Consider the following 22,879-nt stretch of genomic DNA (forward strand, 5'->3'; position numbering starts at 1 on the left):
GAGACAGAAACATTTCCCATTGAGCTGTGAATTGGCAATACTTCTCCTACCGACTCTACTTTCTGCTGTGACTGAGGTTATATGTCTCCAGCAGGACCTCATGATATCAAATATCTTGCCATGCCCTAAGAAGGGAGGAATGTTTAGTCCCTGAGGCCTGACTGTACTTCTAAAATTGATTACTAAGCTAACCTTCAGTTGCCTTTTGCCCTTTAGGGACGTTTCCCCATATAAAATAGGCCCAGAAAGTCTCCTGCCCCAGAACAAATAACATGATAGCTGTTCTCATCATCTGTCCATTAATTAGACATCCATGTGGTCAGTGCCAGCCCCAGATCCAGTCTGCCAGAAAAACCTGGAGGCAAGGTCTTATCATTCTCTGAGAGAGGAGGGCTTTCCCAGCTACCGAAGGACTTGAGGGTGAACTAATATGTTGAGGATGAACACCTTTGCACTATCTTCAAATTAGCCTTATTGGGAGGCTTAGTCTAGTCATCTGTGTTGGTATCACCAGTTCTAGTTATTCTATATTCTCTCAAGAGCATCATGAGGTCAGCAAAAAAGCGAATCATTGGGTGGTGAGAAGGTTACAGAAGAACAGGCTGCATATCTGGTTAGGTCATTAGCCAGCTATAGGACCTCACCTAACTCAAACTTTCTGGAGTTGGCTTTCTGGAGTTCACTATATGGGGAAGACAATAACTCAAGTCTTACCCTACTGGATAGGATCTGCTTTTTAACCTTTTTCATGCCAGTCCACTTTTTTTCTGGTAGGGGAGAGACCCAACTTTTACTGTTTCCCATCTTTTTGGGGGCACAGCGTCTCCTGGATGTCTGACATGTCCACTGTTTCCATTCATCATTGCTGAAACAGGGAGCCTGTCATTCTCCCACTAGACCAGCAGGGCTGGGGCTATTGTGAGGCAGGTGGGGCATCTAGAGCACACAGCTTAAGGAGGCACTCACTCTCAGGTCACCCAAGTGCAGATCCTGTAGGTGGGTGACCCTGGGAGTGAGTGTTTTCTTAAGAGTGAGGTGCCTAGGGCTTCTCACTAGCCTCATCCTAGCCCAAGCCATGTAGATCAGCTTTGAATAAGTTTTTGATACATGACGTGTACCTTTCATAAAGATGCTTTCAGAACCTCTTCGACAGCTCCTTGCCATTTATTGTTTCCATGCATGTGTATGATGTCTTACTTCAACCACTCGTAACTCCCTGTCAGAGGGTTTATCTGACTACAAAAGTATGTGTAGGTAGTGCATGCAGCAGCCTGAAGTTGTCAGAGCTGATATCCTAGGAGCATATTTCAATCAATGTCAGTTAGGACTTATGGATAAACACCACAGCTTCCTTACTTATCAAGCTGTCCACCAAGTGAGACAACTCTGTGATGTACTGCATACAAATTGCTGAGTCCGCAGCAGGACTGAGACCCAGTTGTTTACAGTGGGAACATCCTTATCACCGTATACAGTGGTAATGTGCTCATTAATGCAACCTGCGTTGGCTACTATCCCTTCCTGTCTCACATTTCCACTTTCCTACTGGTGCTTTCTGGGACCTTCTTCCTATTGAAAAGTAACCGTTTCTGTCTTTATTTTCCGCTACATTTCTGTTAGCTCTTGATTATGTCTCACTTTCTCTGGGCTTTGTTGCCTATTATTCATTGATATTTACTATCAGTTGTGGAAACCCAGGTGAAGCTCAAGACCCTGACTACACTTGAGTCTCAGAATTATATCTAGAACTCCTGCTTCCTTTTCTACCCTGTATTAACACTCCTTCACCTCTTTCCAGTCTTTGCATGTTCATTGTTTTCTTCCCTATCCTTATAAATGCGGTAAAGAAGATGTATTAGTCCATCCTGACGCTGCTTTAAAGAAATACCAGAGATTGGGTAATTTATAAAGAAAAGAGGTTTAATTAGCTCATGGTTCCACAGGCTGTACAGGAAGCATGATGCTGGCATCTGCTTGGCTTCTGGGGAGGCCTCAGGAAACTTACAATCATGGCAGAAGGCAGAGGGGAGGCATGCACATCACATGGCTGGAGTAGGAGCAAGAGAGAGTGGGAAGGAGCTGCATACTTAAAAATTTTATTTAATATACTTTAAGTTCTGGGATACATGTACAGAACATGCAGGTTTGTTACATAGGCATACATGTGCCATGGTAGTCTGCTGCACCCATCAACCTGTCATCCAGGTTTTAAGTCCCACATATATTAGGTATTTGTCCTGATGCTCTCCCTCCACTTGTCTCCCCACCCCTTGACAGGCCCCCATGTGTGAAGTTCCCCTCCCTGTGTCCATGTGTTCTCATTGTTCAACTCCCACTTATGAGTGAGAACATGCGGTGTTTGGTTTTCTGTTCCTGTGTTAGTTTGCTGAGAATGATGGTTTCCAGCTTCATCCATGTCCCTACACAGGACGTGAACTCATCCTTTTCATGACTGCATAGTATTCCATGGTGTATATGGGCCACACTTCCTTTATCCAGTCTATCACTGATGGGCATTTGGGTTAGTTCCAAGTCTTTGCTATTGTGAACAGTGCCACAATAAACATATATGTGCATGTGTCTTTATGGCAGAATAATTTGTAATCCTATGGGTATATATCCAGTAATGGGATTGCTGGGTCAAATGGTATTTCTGGTTCTAGATCCTTGAGAAATCACCACACTGTCTTCCACAGTAGTTGAACTACTTTACACTCCCACCAACAGTGTAAAAGCATTCCTATTTCTCCACATCCTCTCCAGCATCTGTCGTTTCCTGACTTTTTAATGATCGGCACTCTAACTGGTGTGAGATGGTATCTCATTGTGGTTTTGATTTGCATTTCTCTAATGACCAGTGATGATGAGTTTTTTTTTTTTCATATGCTTGTCACGTAAATATCTTCTTTTGAAAAGTGTCTGTTCATATCCTTCACAAAATTTTTGATGGTTTTTTTGTTCTTATAAATTTGTTTAAGTTCCTTATAGATTCTGGATATTAGACTTTGTCAGATGGATAGATTGCAAAAATTTTCTCCCATTCTGTAGGTTGTCTGTTCACTCTGATAATAGTTTCTTTTGCTGTGCAGAAGTCCTTTAGTTTAATTAGATCCCATTTGTCAATTTTGGCTTTTGTTGCAATTGCTTTTGGTGTTTCAGTCATGAAGTCTTTACCCATGCCTATGTCCTGAATGGTATTGCCTAGGTTTTCTTCTAGGGTTTTTATGATTTTAGGTTTGACATTTAAGTCTTTAATCCATCTTGAGTTATTTTTTGTATAAGGTGTAAGGAAGGGGTCCAGTTTCAGTTTTCTGCATATGGCTGGCCAGTTTTCTCAGCACCACTTGTTAAATAGGGAATCCTTTACCCCTTGCTTGTTTTGGTCAGGTTTGTTGAAGATCAGATAGTTGTATATATATGGTGCTATTTCTGAGGCCTCTGTTTTGTTCCATTGGTCTATATATCTGTTTTGGTACCAGTACCTTGCTGTTTTGGTTACTATAACCTTGGAGTATAGTTTGAAGTCAGTTGGCATGATGCCACCAGCTTTGATCTTGATCTTTTTGCTTAGGATTGTCTTGGCTATACAGACTCTTTTTTGGTTCTATATGAAATTTAAAGTAGTTTTTTCTTGTTCTGTGAAGAAAGTCAATGGTACCTTGATGGGAGTAGCATTGAATCTATGAATTACTTTGTGCAGTATGGCCATTTTCATGATATTGATTCTTCCTATCCATAAGCATGGAATGTTTTTCCATTTGTTTGTATCCTCTCTTATTTCCTTGACCAGTGGTTTGTTGTTCTCCTTGAAGAGATTGCTCACATCCTTTGTAAGTTGTGTTCCTAGGTATTTAATATTCTTTGTAGCAATTGTGAATGGGCGTTCACTCATGATTTGGCTCTCTATTATTGGTGTATAGGAATGCTTGTGATTTCTGCATATTGATTTTGTATCCTGAGACTGCTCAAGTTACTTATGAGCTTAAGGAGTTTTAGGGCTGAGATAATGGGGTTTTCTAAATATACAATCATGTCATCTGCAAACAGAGACAATCTGACTTCCTCACTTCCTGTTTGAATACCCTTTATTTCTTTCTCTTGCCTGATTGCCCTGGCCAGAACTTCCAGTACTATGTTGAATAGGAGTGGAGAGAGAGGGCATCCTTGTCTTATGCCAGTTTTCAAAGGGAGTGCTTCCAGCCTTTGCACAGTCAGTGTGATATTGGCTATGGGTTTGTCATAAATAACTCTTATTATTTTGAGATACATTCCATCAATATCTAGTTTATTGAGTGTTTTCAGCACGAAGGCATGTTGGATTATATTGAAGGCCTTTTCTGCGTCTATTGAGATAATTATGTGTTTTTTTTTCATTGGTTCTGTTTATGTGATTGATTACATCTATTGATTTGCATATGTTGAACCAGACTTGCATCCCAGGGATGAAGCCAATTTGATTGTGGTGGATGAGCTTTTTGATTTGCTACTGGATTCAGTTTGCCAGTATTTTATTGAGGATTTTTGCATCGATGTTCATCAGGGATATTTGCCTTAAATTTTCTTTTTGTGTGTGTGTCTCTGCCAGGTTTTGCTATCAGGATGATGCTGGCCTCATAAAATGAGTTAGGGAGGATTCCCTCTTTTTCTATTGTTTGGAATAGTTTGAGAAGTAATGGTACCAGCTCCTCTTTGAACCTCTGGTAGAATTTGGCTGTGAATCTATCTAGTCCTGGGTTTTTCTTTTTTTTGTTTTTTTTTTGGTAGGCTATTAATTACTGCCTCAACTTCAGAACTTGTTATTGGTCTATTCAGGGATTTGAATTCTTCCTGGTTTAGTCTTGGGAGGGTGTATGCATCCAGGAATTTATCCATTTCTTCTAGATTTTCTAGTTTATTTATGTAGAGATATTTATAGTGTTCTCTGATGTTAGTTTGTATTTCTATGGTGATATCCCCTTTATCTTTTTTTTTTTTTTTTTTTTTTTTTTTTTTTTTTGAGACGGAGTCTCGCTCTGCCGCCCAGGCTGGAGTGCAGTGGCCGGATCTCAGCTCACTGCAAGCTCCGCCTCCCGGGTTCCCGCCATTCTCCTGCCTCAGCCTCCCGAGTAGTTGGGACTACAGGCGCCTGCCACCGCGCCCGACTAGTTTTTTGTATTTTTTAGTAGAGACGGGGTTTCACCGTGTTAGCTAGGACGGTCTCGATCTCCTGACCTCGTGATCCGCCCGTCTCGGCCTCCCAAAGTGCTGGGATTACAGGCTTGAGCCACCGCGCCCGGCCCCTTTATCATTTTTTTAATGTGTCTATTTGAGTCTTCTCTCTTCTTCTTTATTAGTTTGGCTAGCAGTCTATGTATTTTATTAATCTTTAAAAAAAACTAGCTCCTGGATCCATTGATTTTTTTTGAAGGGTTTTTTTGTGTCTCTGTCTCCTTCAGTTCTGCTCTGATCTTAGTTATTTTTGTCTTCTGCTAGCTTTTACATTTGTTTGCTTTGCTTCTCTAGTTCTGTTCACTGTGATGTTAGGGTGTGAATTCTAGATCTTTCCCGCTTTCTGATGTGGGCATTTAGTACTATAAATTTCCCCCTTAACACTGGTTTAGCTGTGTCCCAGAGATTCTGGTACGTTGTGTCATTGTTCTCATTGGTTTCAAAGAACTTCATTATTTCTGCCTTAATTTCATTATTTACCCAGTAGTCATTCAGGAGCAGGTTGTTCAGTTTCTATGTATTTGTGCAGTTTTGAGTGAGTTTCTTAATCTTGAGTTCTAATTTGATTGCACTGTGGTCTGAGAGACTACTTGTTATGATTTCTGTTCTTTTGCATTTGCTGAGGAGTGTTTTATGTCCAATTATGTGGTCAATTTTAGAATAAGTGCTATATGATGCTGATAAGAATGTATATTATGTTGATTTGAGGTGAAGAGTTCTGTAGATATCTATTAGGTCTGCTTGGTCCAGAGCTCAGTTCAAGTCCTGAATATCCTTGTTAATGTTCTGTCTGATTGATCTGTGTAATATTGACAGTGGGGTGTTAAAGTCTCCCATTATTATTGTGTCAGAGTCTAAGTGTTTTTGTACGTATCTAAGAACTTGCTTTATGAATCTGGGTGCTCCTGTATTGGGTGCATATATATTTAGGATAGTTAGCTCTTTTTGTTGCATTGACCCCTTTACCATTATGTAAGAACCTTCTTTGTCTTTTCTGATTTTTGTTTTTTTAAAGTCTGTTGTATCAGAGACCAGGATTGCAACCTCTGCTTTTTTTGCTTTTCATTTGGTAAATATTTTTCCATCCTTTTGTTTTGAGCCTATGTGTGTCTTTCCATGTGAGATGGGTCTCCTGAATACAGCACACAAATGGGTCTTGACTCTTTATCCAATTTGGCAGTCTGTGTGTTTTAATTGGGGGCATTTATCCCAACTACATTTAAAGTTAATATTGTTATGTGTGAATTTCATCCTGTCATCATGATGCTAGCTGTTTATTTTGCACAATAATTGATGCAGTTTCTTAATAGTATCTTTGGTCTTTATATTTTGGTGTGTTTTTGAAGTGGCTGGTACTGTTTTTTCCTTTCCATATTTAGTACATCCTTCAGGAGGTCTTGTAAGGCAGTCTTGGTGGTGACGAAATTCCTCAGCATTTGTTTGTCTGTAAAAGATTTTATTTCTCCTTTGCTTATGAAGCTTAGTTTGTCTGGATATGAAATTCTGGGTTGAAAATTCTTTTCTTTAAGAATGTTGAATATTGGCCCCTGCTCTCTTCTGGCTTGTAAGGTTTCTGCAGAGAGATCCACTGTTAGTCTGATGGGCTTCCCTTTGTAGGTAACCTGACCTTTCTCTCTGGCTGCCCTTAACATTTTTTCTTTCATTTCAACCTTGGAGAATCTGACAATTACGTATCTTGGGGTTGCTCTTCTTGAGGAGTATCTTATGGGTGTTTTCTGTATTTCCTGAATTTGAATGTTGCCCATGTTGCCCTGTCTTGCTAGATTGGGGGAGTTCTCCTGGATAATATCCTGAAGTGTGTTTTCCAACTTGGTTCCATTCTCCCTGTTACCTTCAAGAACACCAGTCAATTGTAGGTTTGGTCTTTTCATATAGTCCCACATTTCTTGGAGGCTTTGTTCATTTCTTTTCATTCTTTTTTCTCTAATCTTGTATGCACACTTTATTTCATTAAATTGATCTTCAATCTCTGATATCCTTTCTTCTGCTTGATCTGTTTGGCTATTGATACTTGTATATGCTTCAGGAAGTTCTCGTGCTGTGTGTTTTTTTAGCTCCATTGGGTCATTTATGTTCTTCTTTAAACTGGTTGTTCAAGTTATCAGTTCCTGTAACATTTTATCAAGGTTCTTACCTTCCTTGCATTGGGTTAGAACAATCTCCTTTAGCTCAGAGGAGTTTGTTATTACCCACCTTCTGAAGCCTACTTCTGTCAGTTTGTCAAACTCATTCTTTGTCCAGTTTTGTGCCCTTGCTGGAGAGGAGTTGCAATCATTTGGAGAAGAGGCATTCTGGTTTTTGTAATTTTCAGCATTTTTGTGCTAGTTTTTCCTCATCTGCATGTATTTATCTACCTTTGATCTTTGATGCTGATGGCCTTTTGATGAGGTTTTTGTGTGGGTGTCCTGTTTGTTGATGTTGATGTTATTGCTTTCTGTTTGTTAGCTTTCCTTGTAACATTCACCCCCCTCTTCTGCAGGTCTGCTGCAGTTTGCTGGAGGTCCACTCCAGACCCTGTTTGCTGGGGTATCACCAGCAGAGGCTGCAGAACAGCAAAGATTGCTGCATGCTCCTTCCTCTGGAAGCTTTGTCCCAGAGGGGCACTTCCCTGATGCCAGCCAGAGCTCTCCTGTATGAGATGTCTGTCAACCTCTGCTGGCAGGTGTCTCCCAGTCAGGAGGCATGGCAGTCAGGGACCCACTTGAGCTGGCAGTCTCCCTTAGCAGAGCTTGAGCACTGTGCTGGGTAATCTGCTGCTCTCTCCAGAGCTGGCAGGCAGGAACATTTAAGTCGGCTGAAGCTGCACCTAGAGCTGCCCCTTACCCCAGGTGTTCTATCCCAGGGACATGGGAGTTTCATCTATAAGCCCTTGACTGAGGCTGCTGCCTTTCTTTCAAAGATGCCCTGCCCAGTAGGGAGGAGTCTGGAGAGTCAGTCTGGCCCCAGCCACTTTGCTGCACTGTGATGATTTCTGCACAGTTTGAACTTCCTGGTTTCCTTAACATTGTCAGGGGAAAACTGGCTACTCAAGCCTCAGTACTGGTGGACGCCCCTCCCTCCTCTGAGCTGGATTGTACCAGGTTGATTTCAGACTGCTGTGCTGGCAGTGAGAATTTCAAGCCAGTGGTTTATAGCTTGCTGGGCTCTGTGGGAGTGGGACCCACTGAGCAAGACTACTTGGCTCCCTGGCTTCAGCCCCCTTTCCTGGGGACTGAACGGTTCTGTCTCACTGGGGTGTCAGTTGCCACTGGGGCATGGAATAAAAGTCCTGCAGCTAGCTTGGTGTCTGCTCAAACAGCTGCCAAGTTTTGTGCTTGAAACCTGGGGCCCTGGTGGTGTAGACACACGAGGGAATCTCCTGGTCTGCAGTTTGTGAAAACCATGGGAAAAGCATAGTATCTGGGCCAGATAGCACAGTCCCTCATGGCTTTCCTTGGCTAGAGGAGGTAGTTCCCCAGCCCTCTGCACTTCCTGGGTGAGGTGGCGCTCCACCCTTCTTCTGCTTGCCCTCTGTGGGTTGCACCTACTATCTGACTAGTCCCAGTGAGATGAATCGGGTACCTCAGTTGGAAATGCAGAAATCACCTGCCTTCTGCATTGGTCTTGCTGGGAGCTGCAGGCCGGAGCTGCTCCTATTTGGCCATCTTGCCCAGTACTGCACACTTTTAACCACATCTCATGAGAACTTGCTCACTCTCATGAGGACAGTACCAAGGGAAAGGGTGCTAAACCATTCATGAGAAATCTACCCCTGTAATCTAATCACCCCTCCAACACTAGGGATTACAATTTGATATGAGATATGGTGGGACACAAATCCAAACCATAATCAGAAGATATGGAAAACATTGAATTCATGAATATTAAGGAAACCATCCTTCTTGAATAGACCTTCAGTAATAAGAAGTTCAAACCTTTTGAGGTCATCCTTCAGCCCTGGTGTCTTCCCTGTCTTTTCTTGATATGCCCAGAGCTCAACCAGAAGAATCCCCAAGGCCACAAAGGAATAAGGGACTTCATACATAGTCCAAATAGCATTTCAGAGGATAAGGCTGTAGGGAAATGACTTCAATCAAATATTGATTATCTGAAAGACACTAGCTCCACTGTGCCCCAACTTATAGAAGCACTATTTCAGTGTCCATGTAGATCCTGCTTTCTTTTTGGAGGGGTAGGGGAAGAGATTCTGGCAATCAAGGTTTACCTGTTGTAAGTACCAACCAAGTAGATAGAATTCAGGATTCAGTTTCCCAGGAGAGAAACCAGGGTTGACAGCCAGGTTTCTCTGGCCCATAAAGGATATGCGGCCAGGCACAGTGGCTCATACCTATAATCCCAGCACTTTGGGAGGCTGAAACAGTCGGATTGCTTGAGGTCAGGAGTTCAAGACCAGCCTGGCCAACATGGTGAAACCCCATCTCTACTAAAAATACAAAAATTAGCTGGGTGTGATGGTGCACACCTGTAGTCCCAGCTATCAGGAAGCTGAGCTGGGAGAATTGCTTGAGCCTGGGAGGTGGAGGTTGCAGTTAGTTGAGATCATGCCATTGTACTCCAGCCTGGGTAACAGATCAAGATTCCATCTAAAAAAAAGAGGCTATGGACATTTGTAAACCGATTCAGGAGTTAAATGCTGTGTATTTTGTCTTCAAATACCAGGTCCAATGGGACACTGAAGTCAAAGGTGTAAAAAAAGTTCAGAATGAGAGAGACACAGCATAACAATAAACCTATACTTGCTCAATAATCTAAGATGAGTTTCAGTTGATAAAGGACCAAGAGAAAGGACTCAGCTGGAGGTGTATTTAAAGAACATCAGAATGCCATGAAAAAGACAAATGAATGAGGAAAATCACTCAGATAAAATATGTACAATATTAAAAAAAGGAACGGAAAGCAGAACCCCAAAGACCCTTATAAGTCTGGAGCCATTAGTGGGAGAGTGTTGCAAATGTTAGAGGGTGATAACTGAAAAGCAGGATGATAGCTGGAGAGTGTGTTATTAAAAACAAGGCTAAAGCAAGTTGGAAAACAAAAAGGGAAAAATCAGTTAAATTGGTTTTTCTTCTGGTTAAGTTAGAGAAAGATGCAAAAGCCTGTACCTTCCACACTGACGACGAGAAATAGAAAGAATCAAAACACACTTATGGGTAGCCAAGAGTGGTGAAGCATTGAGATGCCGAATTCCAGAGGGAAGAGAGCTCGATGTAGGTGATCAGAGGGCTGAGGTGCTTTCTATATCTACCCTGGATATAAGTAAATGGAGGCACTGGCCTGCTACAGACAGACTTTGCAGAGTGGAGAAATTATATAAGCCTTTGATAAAAATGTGTGTTATTAAAATAGATTGGAATCGGCCGGGCGCGGTGGCTCAAGCCTGTAATCCCAGCACTTTGGGAGGCCGAGACCGGCGGATCACGAGGTCAGGAGATCGAGACCATCCTGGCTAACCCAGTGAAACCCCGTCTCTACTAAAAAATACAAAAAACTAGCCGGGCGAGGCGGCGGGCGCCTGTAGTCCCAGCTACTCGGGAGGCTGAGGCAGGAGAATGGCGTGAACCCGGGAGGCGGAGCTTGCAGTGAGCTGAGATCCGGCCACTGCACTCCAGCCTGGGCGGCAGACCGAGACTCCGTCTCAAAAAAAAAAAAAAAAAAAAAAAAAAAAAAAAAAAATAGATTGGAATCTACATGATCCTCCCTCCCCCATTACAATTTTTTTCCCAGAGAGCAGCAATGAAAGATCAAAAAATCAGACAGAAATTATTCCTTTTAATAATTATCAATAGATCTTACTAGTGAAGTAAAGCCATTTTTAAAATTGAAGTCCTTTACCCTCCTAGTTCAAATGTTGACTACATAGAAAAACAGGCAGTAGTTGCATAGGAGGTTGTCGTGGGTTGCATGAATCAGAAATGAACTAAATCTATGTAAAATGATGGCTTAGTCAAACTTCAACTCAAATTTAGGAGCAAATGGTGTGGTCACTCTAACCACTAGGCAGATAAATGAACTTGCATTCTCCAGGAAAAACTGAAGCAGACTAAACATGTACCTTAGATTTCAGCTTTATTGTGTGGAATACAATAAAAATTTACATGGCATATGAAGAATCAGGAAAATATGACTCATAATCAAAAGATTGGCCGGGCGCGGTGGCTCAAGCCTGTAATCCCAGCACTTTGGGAGGCCGAGACGGGCGGATCACGAGGTCAGGAGATCGAGACCATCCTGGCTAATATGGTGAAACCCCGTCTCTACTAAAAAATACAAAAAACTAGCCGGGCGAGGTGGTGGGCGCCTGTAGTCCCAGCTACTCGGGAGGCTGAGGCAGGAGAATGGCGTAAACCCGGGAGGCGGAGCTTGCAGTGAGCTGAGATCCGGCCACTGCACTCCAGCCTGGGAGACAAAGCGAGACTCCGTCTCAAAAAAAAAAAAAAAAAAAAAAAAAGATTAAACAGTTAGTAGAAACAGAACCACAGATGACTCATTCATTGTAATCACCATATAAGGACTTTATAATAAATGTGATAAAGAATTTAAAGAAAAATAAATATAATGGGTTAAGAGATGAAGAATTTCAGGACAGAAATATAAACTCTGAAAAGAACTAATTCTGGAACTAGAAAATAAAATATCTGAAATGAACAAGCTTAAGTGGATGGATCTAATAGTATGTTGGATATTGTTGAAATGATACATGAATTTGAAGGAAGTTCAGGAGAAATTATTTGGACTGAAGTATAAAATGAAAAAAATTTGAAAAAAATGAACATGGCATTAATGATCAGTGGGATCATATCAAGCAATCTAATATAAATAAAATGTAAGAAAGAGAAAAAAGAATGAACTGGCTAGAAAAAAATATTTGAGGAGATAATAGACAAAATGTTTAAAATTTCTTGAAAAACTTAAACTCATGAATCCAAACATCTTAATGAACCTTAAGTAGGAAATACAAAGAAAAACAAACACAGATATTTTATAGGTAAATTGCTGAAAACCAAAGAAAAAGATAAAAGTGTTGAATAAAGGAGAGGAGGATAAAAAGACACATTACACACAGGGCAATGACATAAGAATAATGGCTGCTTTTAAAAAAAACATAAGAAACAATTTAAGTGAGAAAACACTGGCATATGTTCATACTTTGCTGAAGAAAAGTAACATCAACTTAGATATTTATATTCAGCAAAACTACCCTTAAATAATTGAAAATTTAAAAAAGACAATTGAAAATTTTAAAAAGACAAATGAAAACAAGAGATAAGTTATCTTGTTTCACAAGGCTTGTATTACAAGAAATTAAAGAAATTGTCCAGGTTTAAGAAGAATGATATCAGACAGAAACTTAGATCAACAAGAAAGAATAAAGATTGCTCGAAATTTAAAATATGTGGGAAATGGGAAAAAATTATTATTTTGATTATTATTTAATTTCTTTAAAATTAAATTGACTAAAACAAAATAATAACATATTGTGAGTTTTAAACATATGAATGAGTGAAAAATAACTACACTATCATTAAGGAAGGGTAGCAGTTAACTAGAGCTACACCACTTTCAGGTTCTTACATTTTATTTGAAGTGGAACACCATTAACTCAAGGTAGAGAATAATAAGTTAAGGATAAATACCTTAGTCCCTAGACCAACCACTAAAACAATGAAAGCCCCAAGAGGTGATAAAATGGAATAATTTTAAAAACCAATTAATAGAAAAGAATGAGAAAAAAGAGAACAAAGAAAAGATGGGGTAAACAGAAAGCATGACCAAGATGGTAGACTGAAATCCAACCATAGCTCTGCTTGCATTAAATGTAACTGATTTTTGACAAAGGAAGAGAAGTAATTCAATGGAGAAAGGATGGTCTTTTTAACAAATGACTCTGGAACAACTGTACATTTACTAACTCAAAATAAATCATAGATGTAAATGTAAAGTGCGCAGAACTATAGAACTCCTAGAAGATAACACTGGGGCAAATCTAGGTGACCTTGAGTTTAGAGATAACATTTTATACAAAATACCAAAAGTCGAATTCATGAAAGAAAAAATTTGGTAAGTTGGACTTCAATGAAATAAAAAACTTCTGTTGTTCAAGAGACACTTTTAAGAACATAACAAAACAGAACACAGAAAATACAATAGAGAAAAACAAAGCTAGATTTTTATAAAGTTTAAAATAATAGATAAACTTCTAGTTAGGTTGATCAAGAAGAAAAGAGATGAAGTCTGAGGTTTTTTTTTTGATGAAAACATTTATTTAAAAAAAAATAACATATATTTGATGGCCAGAGATTGGATGCTTTTCTTTCTTTCTTTCTTTCTTTCTTTCTTTCTTTCTTTCTTTCTTTCTTTCTTTCTTTCTTTCTTTCTTTCTTTCTTTCTTTCTTTCTTTCTTTCTTTCTTTCTTTCTTTTATTATACTTTAAGTTCTAGGGTACATGTGCACAATGTGCAGGTTTGTTACATATGTATACATGTGCCATGTTGGTATGCTGCACCCATTAACTCGTCATTTACATTAGGTATATCTCCTAATGCTATCCCTTCCCTCTTCCCCCCTCCTCACAATAGGCCCCAGTGTGTGATGTTCCCCTTCCTGTGTCCAAGTGATCTCATTGTTCAATTTCCACCTATGAGTGAGAACATGCGGTGTTTGGTTTTCTGTTCTTGCGATATTCTGAGAATGATGGTTTCCAGCTGCAGCCATGTCCCTACAAAGGACACGAATTCATCCTTTTTTATGGCTGCATAGTATTCCATGGTGTATACGTGCCACATTTTCTTAATCCAGTCTGTCACTGTTGGACACTGGGTTGATTCCAAGTCTTTGCTATTGTGAATAGTGCTGCAATAAACATATTTGTGCATGTGTCTTTATAGCAGCATGATTTATAATCCTTTGGGTATATACCCAGTAATGGGATGGCTGGGTCAAATGGTATTTCTAGTTCTAGATCCTTGAGGAATCGCCACACTGTTTTCCACAATGGTTGAACTAGTTTACAGTCCCACCAACAGTGTAAAAGTGTTCTTATTTCTCCACATCCTCTCCAGCACCTGTTGTTTCCTGACTTTTTAATGATTACCATTCTAACTGGTGTGAGGTAGTATCTCATTGTGGTTTTGATTTGCATTTCTCTGATGGTGAGTGATGATGAGCATTTTTTCATGTGTCTGTTGGCTGTATGAATGTCTTCTTTTGAGAAGTGTCTGTTCATATCCTTTGCCCACTTTTTGATGGGGTTGTTTTTTTCTTGTAAATTTGATTGAGTTCTTTGTAGGTTCTGGATATTAGCCCTTTGTCAGATGAGTAGATTGCAAAGATTTTCTCCCATTCTGTAAGCTGCCTGTTGACTCTGATGGTAGTTTCTTTTGCTGTGCAGAAGCTCTTTAGTTTAATTAGATCTCATTTATCAATTTTGGCTTTTGTTGGCATTGCTTTTGGTGTTTTAGACATGAAGTCGTTGCCCATGCCTATGTCCTGAATGGTATTTCCTAGGTTTTCTTCTAGGGTTTTTATGGTTTTAGGTCTAACATTTAAGTCTCTAATCCATCTTGAATTATTTTCATATAAGGAGTAATGAAAGGATCCAGTTTCAGCTTTCTACTTATGGCTAGCCAGTTTTCCCAGCACCATTTATTAACTAGGGAATCCTTTCCCTATTTCTTGTTTTTGTCAGGTTTGTCAAAGATCAGATAACTGTAGATGTGTGGTATTATTTCTGAGGACTCTGTTCTGTTCCATTGGCCTATATCTCTGTTTTGGTACCAGTACCATGCTGTTTTGGTTACTGTAGCCTTTTAGTATGGTTTGAAGTCAGGGAGCATGATGCCTCCAGCTTTGTTCTTTTGGCTTTGGATTGCCTTGGCAATGCAGGCTCTTTTTTGGTTGCATATGAACTTTAGAGCAGTTTTTTCCAATTCTGTGAAGAAAGTCATTTGTAGCTTAATGGGGATGGCATTGAATCTATAAATTACCTTGGGCAGTATGGCCATTTTCACGATATTGATTCTTCCTATCCATGAGCACGGAATGTTCTTCCATTTGTTTGTGTCCTCTTTTATTTCGGTGAGCAGTGATTTGTAGTTCTCCTTGAAGAGGTCCTTTACATCCTTTGTAAGTTGGATTCCTAGGTATTTTATTCTCTTCATAGCTATTGTGAATGGGAGTTCATCCATGATTTGGCTCTCTATTTGTCTGTTACTGGTGTATAAGAATGCTTGTGATTTTTGCACATTGATTTTGTATCCTGCGACTTTGCTGAAGGTGCTTATCAGCTTAAGGAGACTTTGGGCTGAGATGATGGGGTTTTATAAATATACAATCATGTCATCTGCAAACAGGAACAATTTGACTTCTTCTTTTCCTAACTGAATACCATTTATTTCGTTCTCTTGCCTGATTACCCTAGCCAGAACTTCCAACACTATATTGAATAGGAGTGGTGAGAGAGGGCATCCCTGTCTTGTGCCAGTTTTCAAAGGGAATGCTTCCAGTTTTTGCCTATTCAGTATGATATTGGCTGTGGGTTTATCATAAATAGCTCTTATTATTTTGAGATACGTTCCATCAATACCAAATGTATTGAGAGTTTTTAGCATGAAGGGCTGTTGAATTTTGTCAAAGGCCTTTTCTGCATCTATTGAGATAATCATGTGGTTTTTGTCTTTGGTTCTGTTTATATGCTGGATTAGATTTATTGATTTGCATATGTTGTGCCAGCCTTGCATCCCAGGGGTGAAGCCCACTTGATCATGGTGGATAAGCTTTTTGATGTGCTGCTGGATTCGGTTTGCAAGTATTTTATTGAGGATTTTTGCATCGATGTTCATCAGGGATATTGGTCTAAAATTCTCTTTTTTTGTTGTGTTTCTGCCAGGCTTTGGTATCAGGATGATGCTGGCCTCATAAAATGAGTTAGGGAGGATTCCCTCTTTTTCTATTGATTGGAACAGTTTCAGAAGGAATGGTACCAACTCTGCCTTGTACCTCTGGTAGAATTCGGCTGGGAATCCGTCTGGTCCTGGACTGTTTTTGGTTGGTAGGCTATTAATTATTGACTCAGTTTCAGAGCCTGCCATTGGTCTATTCAGGGATTCAACTTCTTCCTGGTTTAGTCTTGGGAGAGTGTAAGCATCCAGGAAATTATCCATTTCTTCTAGGTTTTCTAGTTTATTTGCATAGAGGTGTTTATAGTATGCTCTGATGGTAGTTTGTATTTCTGTGGGGTCTGTGGTGATATCCCCTTTATCGTTTTTTATTGTGTCTATTTGATTCTTCTCTCTTTTCTTCTTTATCAGTCTTGCTAGCAGTCTATCAATTTTGTTGATCTTTTCAAAAAGCCAGCTCCTGGATTCATTGATTTTTTGGAGGTTTTTGTGTCTCTATCTCCTTCAGTTCTGCTCTGATCTTAGTTATTTTTGCCTTCTGCTTGCTTTTGAATGTGTTTGCTCTTGCTTCTCTAGTTCTTTTAATTGTGATGTTAGGGTGTCAATTTTAGATCTTTCCTGCTTTCTCTTGTGGGCATTTAGTGCTATAAATTTCCCTCTACACACTGCTTTAAATGTGTCCCAGAGATTGTGGTATGTTGTATCTTTGTTCTCATCAGTTTCAAAGAACATCTTTATTTCTGCCTTCATTTCGTTGTGTACCCACTAGTCATTCAGGAGCAGGTTGTTCTGTTTCCATGTAGTTGAGCGGTTTTGATAGAGTTTCTTAGTCCTGAGTTCTAGTTTGATTGCACTGTGGTCTGAGAGACAGTTTGTTATAATATCTGTTCTTTTACATTTGCTGAGGAGTGCTTTGCTTCCAACTATGTGGTCAATTTTGGAATAAGTGCGATGTGGTGCTGAGAAGAATGTATATTCTGTTGACTTGGAGTGGAGAGTTCTGTAGATGTCTATTAGGTCTGCTTGCTGCGGAGTTAAGTTCAATTCCTGGATATGCTTGTTAACTTTCTGTTTCATTCATCTGTCTAATGTTGACAGTGGGGTGTTAAAGTCTCCCATTATTATTGTATGGGAGTCTAGGTCTCTTTGTAAGTCTCTAAGGACTTGCTTTATGAATCTGGGTGCTCCTGTATTGGGTGCATATATATTTAGGATAGTTAGCTCTTCCTGATGAATTGATCCCTTTACCATTATGTAATGGCCTTCTTTGTCTCTTTTGATCTTTGATGATTTAAAGTCTGTTTTGTCAGAGAATAGGATTGCAACCCCTGCTTTTTTTTTGTTTTCCATTTGCTTGGTAGAACTTCCTCCATCCCTTTATTTTGAGCCTATGTGTGTCTCTGCTGTGAGATAGGTCTCCTGTATACAGCAAACTGATGGGTCTTGACCCTTTATCCAATTTGCCAGTCTGTGTCTTTTAATTAGACCATTTAGTCCATGTATATTTAAGCTTAATATTGTTATGTGTGAACTTGATCCTGTCATTGTGACATTAGCTGTTTATTTTGCTCATTAGTTGATGTAGTTTCTTCCTAGCATCAATGGTCTTAACATTTTGGCATGTTTTTGCAATGGCTGGTACCAGTTTTTCCTTTCCATGTTTAGTGCTTCCTTCAGTATCTCTTGTAGAGCAGGCCAGGTGGTGACAAAATCTCTAAGCATTTGCTTGTCTGTAAAGGATTTTATTTCTCCTTCACTTATGAAACTTAGTTTGGCTGGATATGAAATTGTGAGTTTAAAATTCTTTTCTTTAAGAATGTTGAATATTGGCCCCCACTCTCTTCTGGTTTATAGAGTTTCTGCTGAGAGATCTGCTGCTAGTCTGATGGGCTTCCCTTTTTGGGTAACCCGACCTTTCTCTCTGGCTGCCCTTAACATTTTTTCCTTCAAGTCAACTTTGGTGAATCTGACAATTATGTGTCTTGGAGTTGCTCTTCTCAAGGAGTATCTTTGTGGCGTTCTCTGTATTTCCTGAATGTGAATGTTGGCCTGCCTTACTAGGTTGGGGAAGTTCTCCTGGATGATATCCTGCAGAGTGTTTTCCAACTTGGTTCCATTTTCCCCCTCACTTTCAGGCACATCAATCAGACGTAGATTTGGTCTTTTCACATAATCCCATATTTCTTGGAGGCTTTGTTCATTTCTTTTTACTCTGTTTTCTCTACAGTTCTCTTCTCACTTCATTTCATTCATTTGATCTTCAATCACTGATACTCTTTCTTCCAGTTGATTGAGTCAGTTACTGAAGCTTGTGCATTTGTCATGTGGTTCTCGTGTCATGATTTTCATCTCTATCAGTTCGTTTATGGTCTTCTCTGCATTGATTATTCTAGTTATCCATTCATCCATTCTTTTTTCAAGGTTTTTAGTTTCTTTGTGCTGGGTACATAGTTCCTCCTTTAGCTCTGAGAAGTTTGATCGATTGAAGCCTTCTTCTCTCAACTCGTCAAAGTCATTCTCCGTCCAGCTTTGTTCCATTGCTGGTGATGAGCTGCATTCCTTTGGAGGGGAGATGCACTGTGATTTTTTGAATTTCCAGCTTTTCTGCACTGCTTTTTCCCCATCTTTGTGGTTTTATCTGCCTTTGGTCTTTGATGATGGTGATGAACCGATGGGGTTTTGGTGTGGGTGTCCTTTCTATTTGTTAGTTTTCCTTCTAACAGTCAGGACCCTCAGCTGCAGGTCTGTTGGAGTTTGCTTGAGGTCTACTCCAGACCCTGTTTGCCTGGGAATCAGCATCAGAGGCACAGAGGATAGAATATTGCTGAACAGCAAGCCTCACTGTCTGATTCTTGCTCTGGAAGCTTTGTCTCAGAGGTGTACCCCGCCGTGTGAGGTGTGAGGTGTTGGTCTGCAACTAGTGGAGGATGTCTCCCAGTTACGCTACTCAGGGGTCAGAGACCCACTTGAGCAGGCATTCTGTCCATTCTCAGATCTCAACCTCTGTGCTGGGAGAACCACTGCTCTCTTCAAAGCTGTCAGAGAGGGACATTTACATCTGCAGAGGTTTCTGCTGCTTTTTGTTCAGATATGCCCTGTCCCCAGAGGTGGAGTCTATAGAGTCAGGCAGGCCTCTTTGAGCTGCAGTGGGCTCCACCCAATTCGAGCATCCAGGCATCTTTGTTTACCTACTTAAGCCTCCGCAATGGTGGGCGCCCCTCCCCCAGCATCGCTGCCACCTTGCAGTTAGATCTCAGACTGCTCTGCTACCAATGAGGGAGGCTCCGTGGGCATGGGACCCTCCAGGCTTGGTGTAGGATATAATCTCCTGGTGTGCCATTTGCCTCGCCCTGCTTCAGCTCTCCCTGGTTGGGCTGCACCCACTGACCAGCACCGACTGTCTAACGTGCCCCAGTGAGATGAACCTGGTAACTCAGTTGAAAATGCAGAAATCACCCGTCTTCTGTGTCACTCAGGCTGGGAGCTGGAGGCTGGAGCTGCTCCTATTCGGCCATCTTGGGTGCCACCTCCAAGTCTGAATTTTTAATACCAGAATTCAAAGAGGAAAATTACTATAGTTCCTGTATGTATTTAAGGGATAATAAGAAGATTTTATGAGTTTGTCCAAAGAAATTCAATAATTTTAATATAATCAACTAATTCCTTTACAAGGATACTTACCAAAATAAGCATGAGGAAATAAAAAATAAGAACAGCTTTATATATTTAGTTTAAAAATTGAATTTGTAATTAAAGGTTTCCTCACCAAGAAAAGTCTAGATTCAGATAGCTTTGCTGATGAATTTGGTCCAACACTTAGGGAGAAATTACTCCAGCTTTATGCATCTCTTATAAAATAGAGGAGGAGGGGAACTTTCCAACTCAGTAGAGGCATCATAACCTTGATAGGCTTAATGCCAGGCTTAATAACCTTGTGTCAAAAAATTACAAATGTATCTGGGCCCCAACTATTTTGTGTTGTAGGATGGTTGTAGATTCTCCCCTGGGCTGACTCCATTTCCCATTTGGTCTGGAGGAAGACAGCAGATGTTGAATCAGTTGGCATGGTGAAAACTAAAATTAAACCTGCCATGGAAGGAAGATGTCCCATGAAGGTTTTCCATACAGAAGCGTTGGAAATGTTTCAGGAGCCATCCAATAGGAAGCCACCTGGGGTCATAAGTCCTATATTCTCTTCAGGAAACCCACAGCCTCAGCTACCTCAACCTCCCTTCTGACCTCTGTAGGGATGGGACATCTGAGAAGAGGCAAGAGGCAGAGGTGCTGCGGACAATTAGGTAAAAGAGTGGGAGAATTGAAAACTGCTTAGGGAAACATCTAGTTGGTTTTTCACAAACTTATTTTTTTAAAAAATAAATTCATGTCTCTGATATACAAAGCTTTACACTCTCAGGGATTGTGCTTTGCTTTTCAAGGGAGTCTCTATCTTCTGTGAATTTTTATCAGGGCATTAAAAAATTAGGTCTTAACTGTTTTCTTTTGAACTGCAAAAAAAAGTGGTGGGTATCTTTGAAACAGAAAATCATAAGGTTGAACAGACATTATCAAACCATGGAACCTTTGAAATGAGTATACATTTCTCCTCTATACTCTCTTAATATTTGAATATCACTCATATAATTTAACAGATTAATATTAGAGATGATTACATTATGGCTGAAAGTTAAAAGGCCTGTGCCAGTTGGCCCTTAAATTTAGTGGCAAAGAAAAGATGAACGCTCAGGTCTTTTTATGTCATTTTTCACTATTTATTTCCAGGTGGTTCATTCATTATCATTTAAAGCATGCTACATGTTGGTAGTTCCTTAGTGAAAACCCCTTCTTCACGTTGTCTAGCAGAGGAGGCCTATGCTAATCTCAGGTGAGCAGCTGGGAGGTTTTCCTTCCTTTTCAATTTTCTACAACAGTTTTTATAGAGTTGGTATATCTTCCTAAAAGATTTCATAGAATTTAGCAGTGAAGCTATCTGTGTGTGGAGCGTTGTTTTTTTTTTTGTTTGTTTGTTTTTGTTTTTTTTTTTTTTGTAGAAAGGTTTGTAACTATAAATCAAGTGTCTTTCATAGATACAGGACTATTTGGGTTATTTCTTTTTGATTGAGCTTTGGAAATTTATTTCTTTCAAGGAAGTTGCACATTTCATCTACATAGTCAAATTTACTGGCAGAAAGTTGTTCATAATATTCTGTTACATTTTAACATGTGTAGAGCTTGTAGTGATGTCCTCTTTCTCATTTCTGATATTCGTAATTTGTGTTTTTTCTTTTCTCCTGATTGGTCTGGCCAGAGGTTGATCAGTTTTATTAATCTCAAATGATCAGTTTTGGTTTCATTGATTTTCTCTATTGTTTTTCCATTTTTAAAAAATAACAATGGTATATATTTAAGAGGTACAACATGATGTTTTGATATACATATACATAGTGAAATGATTACAAGTTAACAAATGTGTCTCTCTTCACATAGTTACCTTTTTTAAAGGGTAGGAGCACCTGAGATCTACTATGTTAGCAAATTTCCAGGATATAATACACTATTATTAACTATAATAACTGCCCTTGGTAACCACTGTTCTACTCTCTGCTTCCATATATTCAACTTTTTTAGATTCCACATATACGTGACATCATGCACCATTTTTCTTTCTGTATCTGGATAATTGGGTTATTTCGTTTAGCATATGTCTTCCAGTTTCATCCATGTTGTTGCAAATGGCAGAACCTCTCTTTTTGAAGGCAGAATAATATTCTAAGAGGACATGAGTGGATGAGCAGATAAGACATGGTTATCAGCTTCTCCACTGACATACATTTAGGTTGTTTCCAAATCTTGGCTATTGTGAATAATGCTGCGATTAACATGGTCAGTTTTCCTTTGGATATATACTCGGAAGAGGAATTTCTGAACCATATGGTAGTTCTATTTTTAATTCTTTTGAGGAACTTTCACTCTGTTTTCCATAATCACTGTACCAATTTACAGTCCCATCAACAGTGTACAAATCTTCCTTTTTCTCCACACCCTCCCCATCACTTGTTATCTATTGTCTTTTTGATAGTGGACATCAGGTGTGAGGTGGTATCTCATGATGGTTTTGATTTGCACTTCCCTGATAGTTAGTGATATTGGGTACCTTTTAATATACCTATTGGCCTTTTATATGCCTTCTTTGGAAAAGTATCTATTCAGGTCATTTGCTCATTTAAAAAATCAGATTATTTGTTTTCTTGTTATTGAGTTGTGTGAGTTCCTTATATACTTTGGAAATTAATGCCTTATCAGATACATGGTTTGCAAATGTTTTCTGCCAATCTTTAGGTTGCCTTTTTGTTTTATTGATTGATTCCTTTGCTGTGCAAAAGTTCTTTTTAGTTTGATATAGTCCCATTTTTTTATTTTTCCTTTTGTTGCCTAACCTTTTGGTGTCATATTCAAAAAATCATTGCCAAGGCCAATATCAAGGAGCTTTTTCTCTGTGTTTTTGTTTGTAAGAGTTTTATGGTTTCGGGCCTTATGTTAAAGTTTTTAATTTCATTCTTCTGCATGTGGACATCCAGTTTTCCCAACATTATTTAAGAGACTATTCTTTTCCCATTCTGTCTTCTTGGCACCCAGGTTAAAATTTAGTTGATAATACATGAATGGATTTCTTTTTGGGCTCTCTATTCTGTTCTATTGGTGTATGTATCTGTTTTATGTTAGTATCATACTGTTTTGATTACTATAGCCTTGTAATA

The 22,879-nt window shown here is 39.6% G+C and overlaps 1 protein-coding gene across 1 annotated transcript in view; it reads left to right on the forward strand.

Annotated features, from left to right (window-relative positions):
* Positions 1-22,879, forward strand: part of RARRES2 (retinoic acid receptor responder 2) — a 647,965-nt gene that overhangs the window by 236,353 nt on the left and 388,733 nt on the right. The window lies entirely within an intron of this gene.

Source organism: Macaca thibetana, chromosome 3 (genome assembly GCF_024542745.1).
Source record: "Macaca thibetana thibetana isolate TM-01 chromosome 3, ASM2454274v1, whole genome shotgun sequence".
Classification (NCBI taxonomy): domain Eukaryota; kingdom Metazoa; phylum Chordata; class Mammalia; order Primates; family Cercopithecidae; genus Macaca; species Macaca thibetana.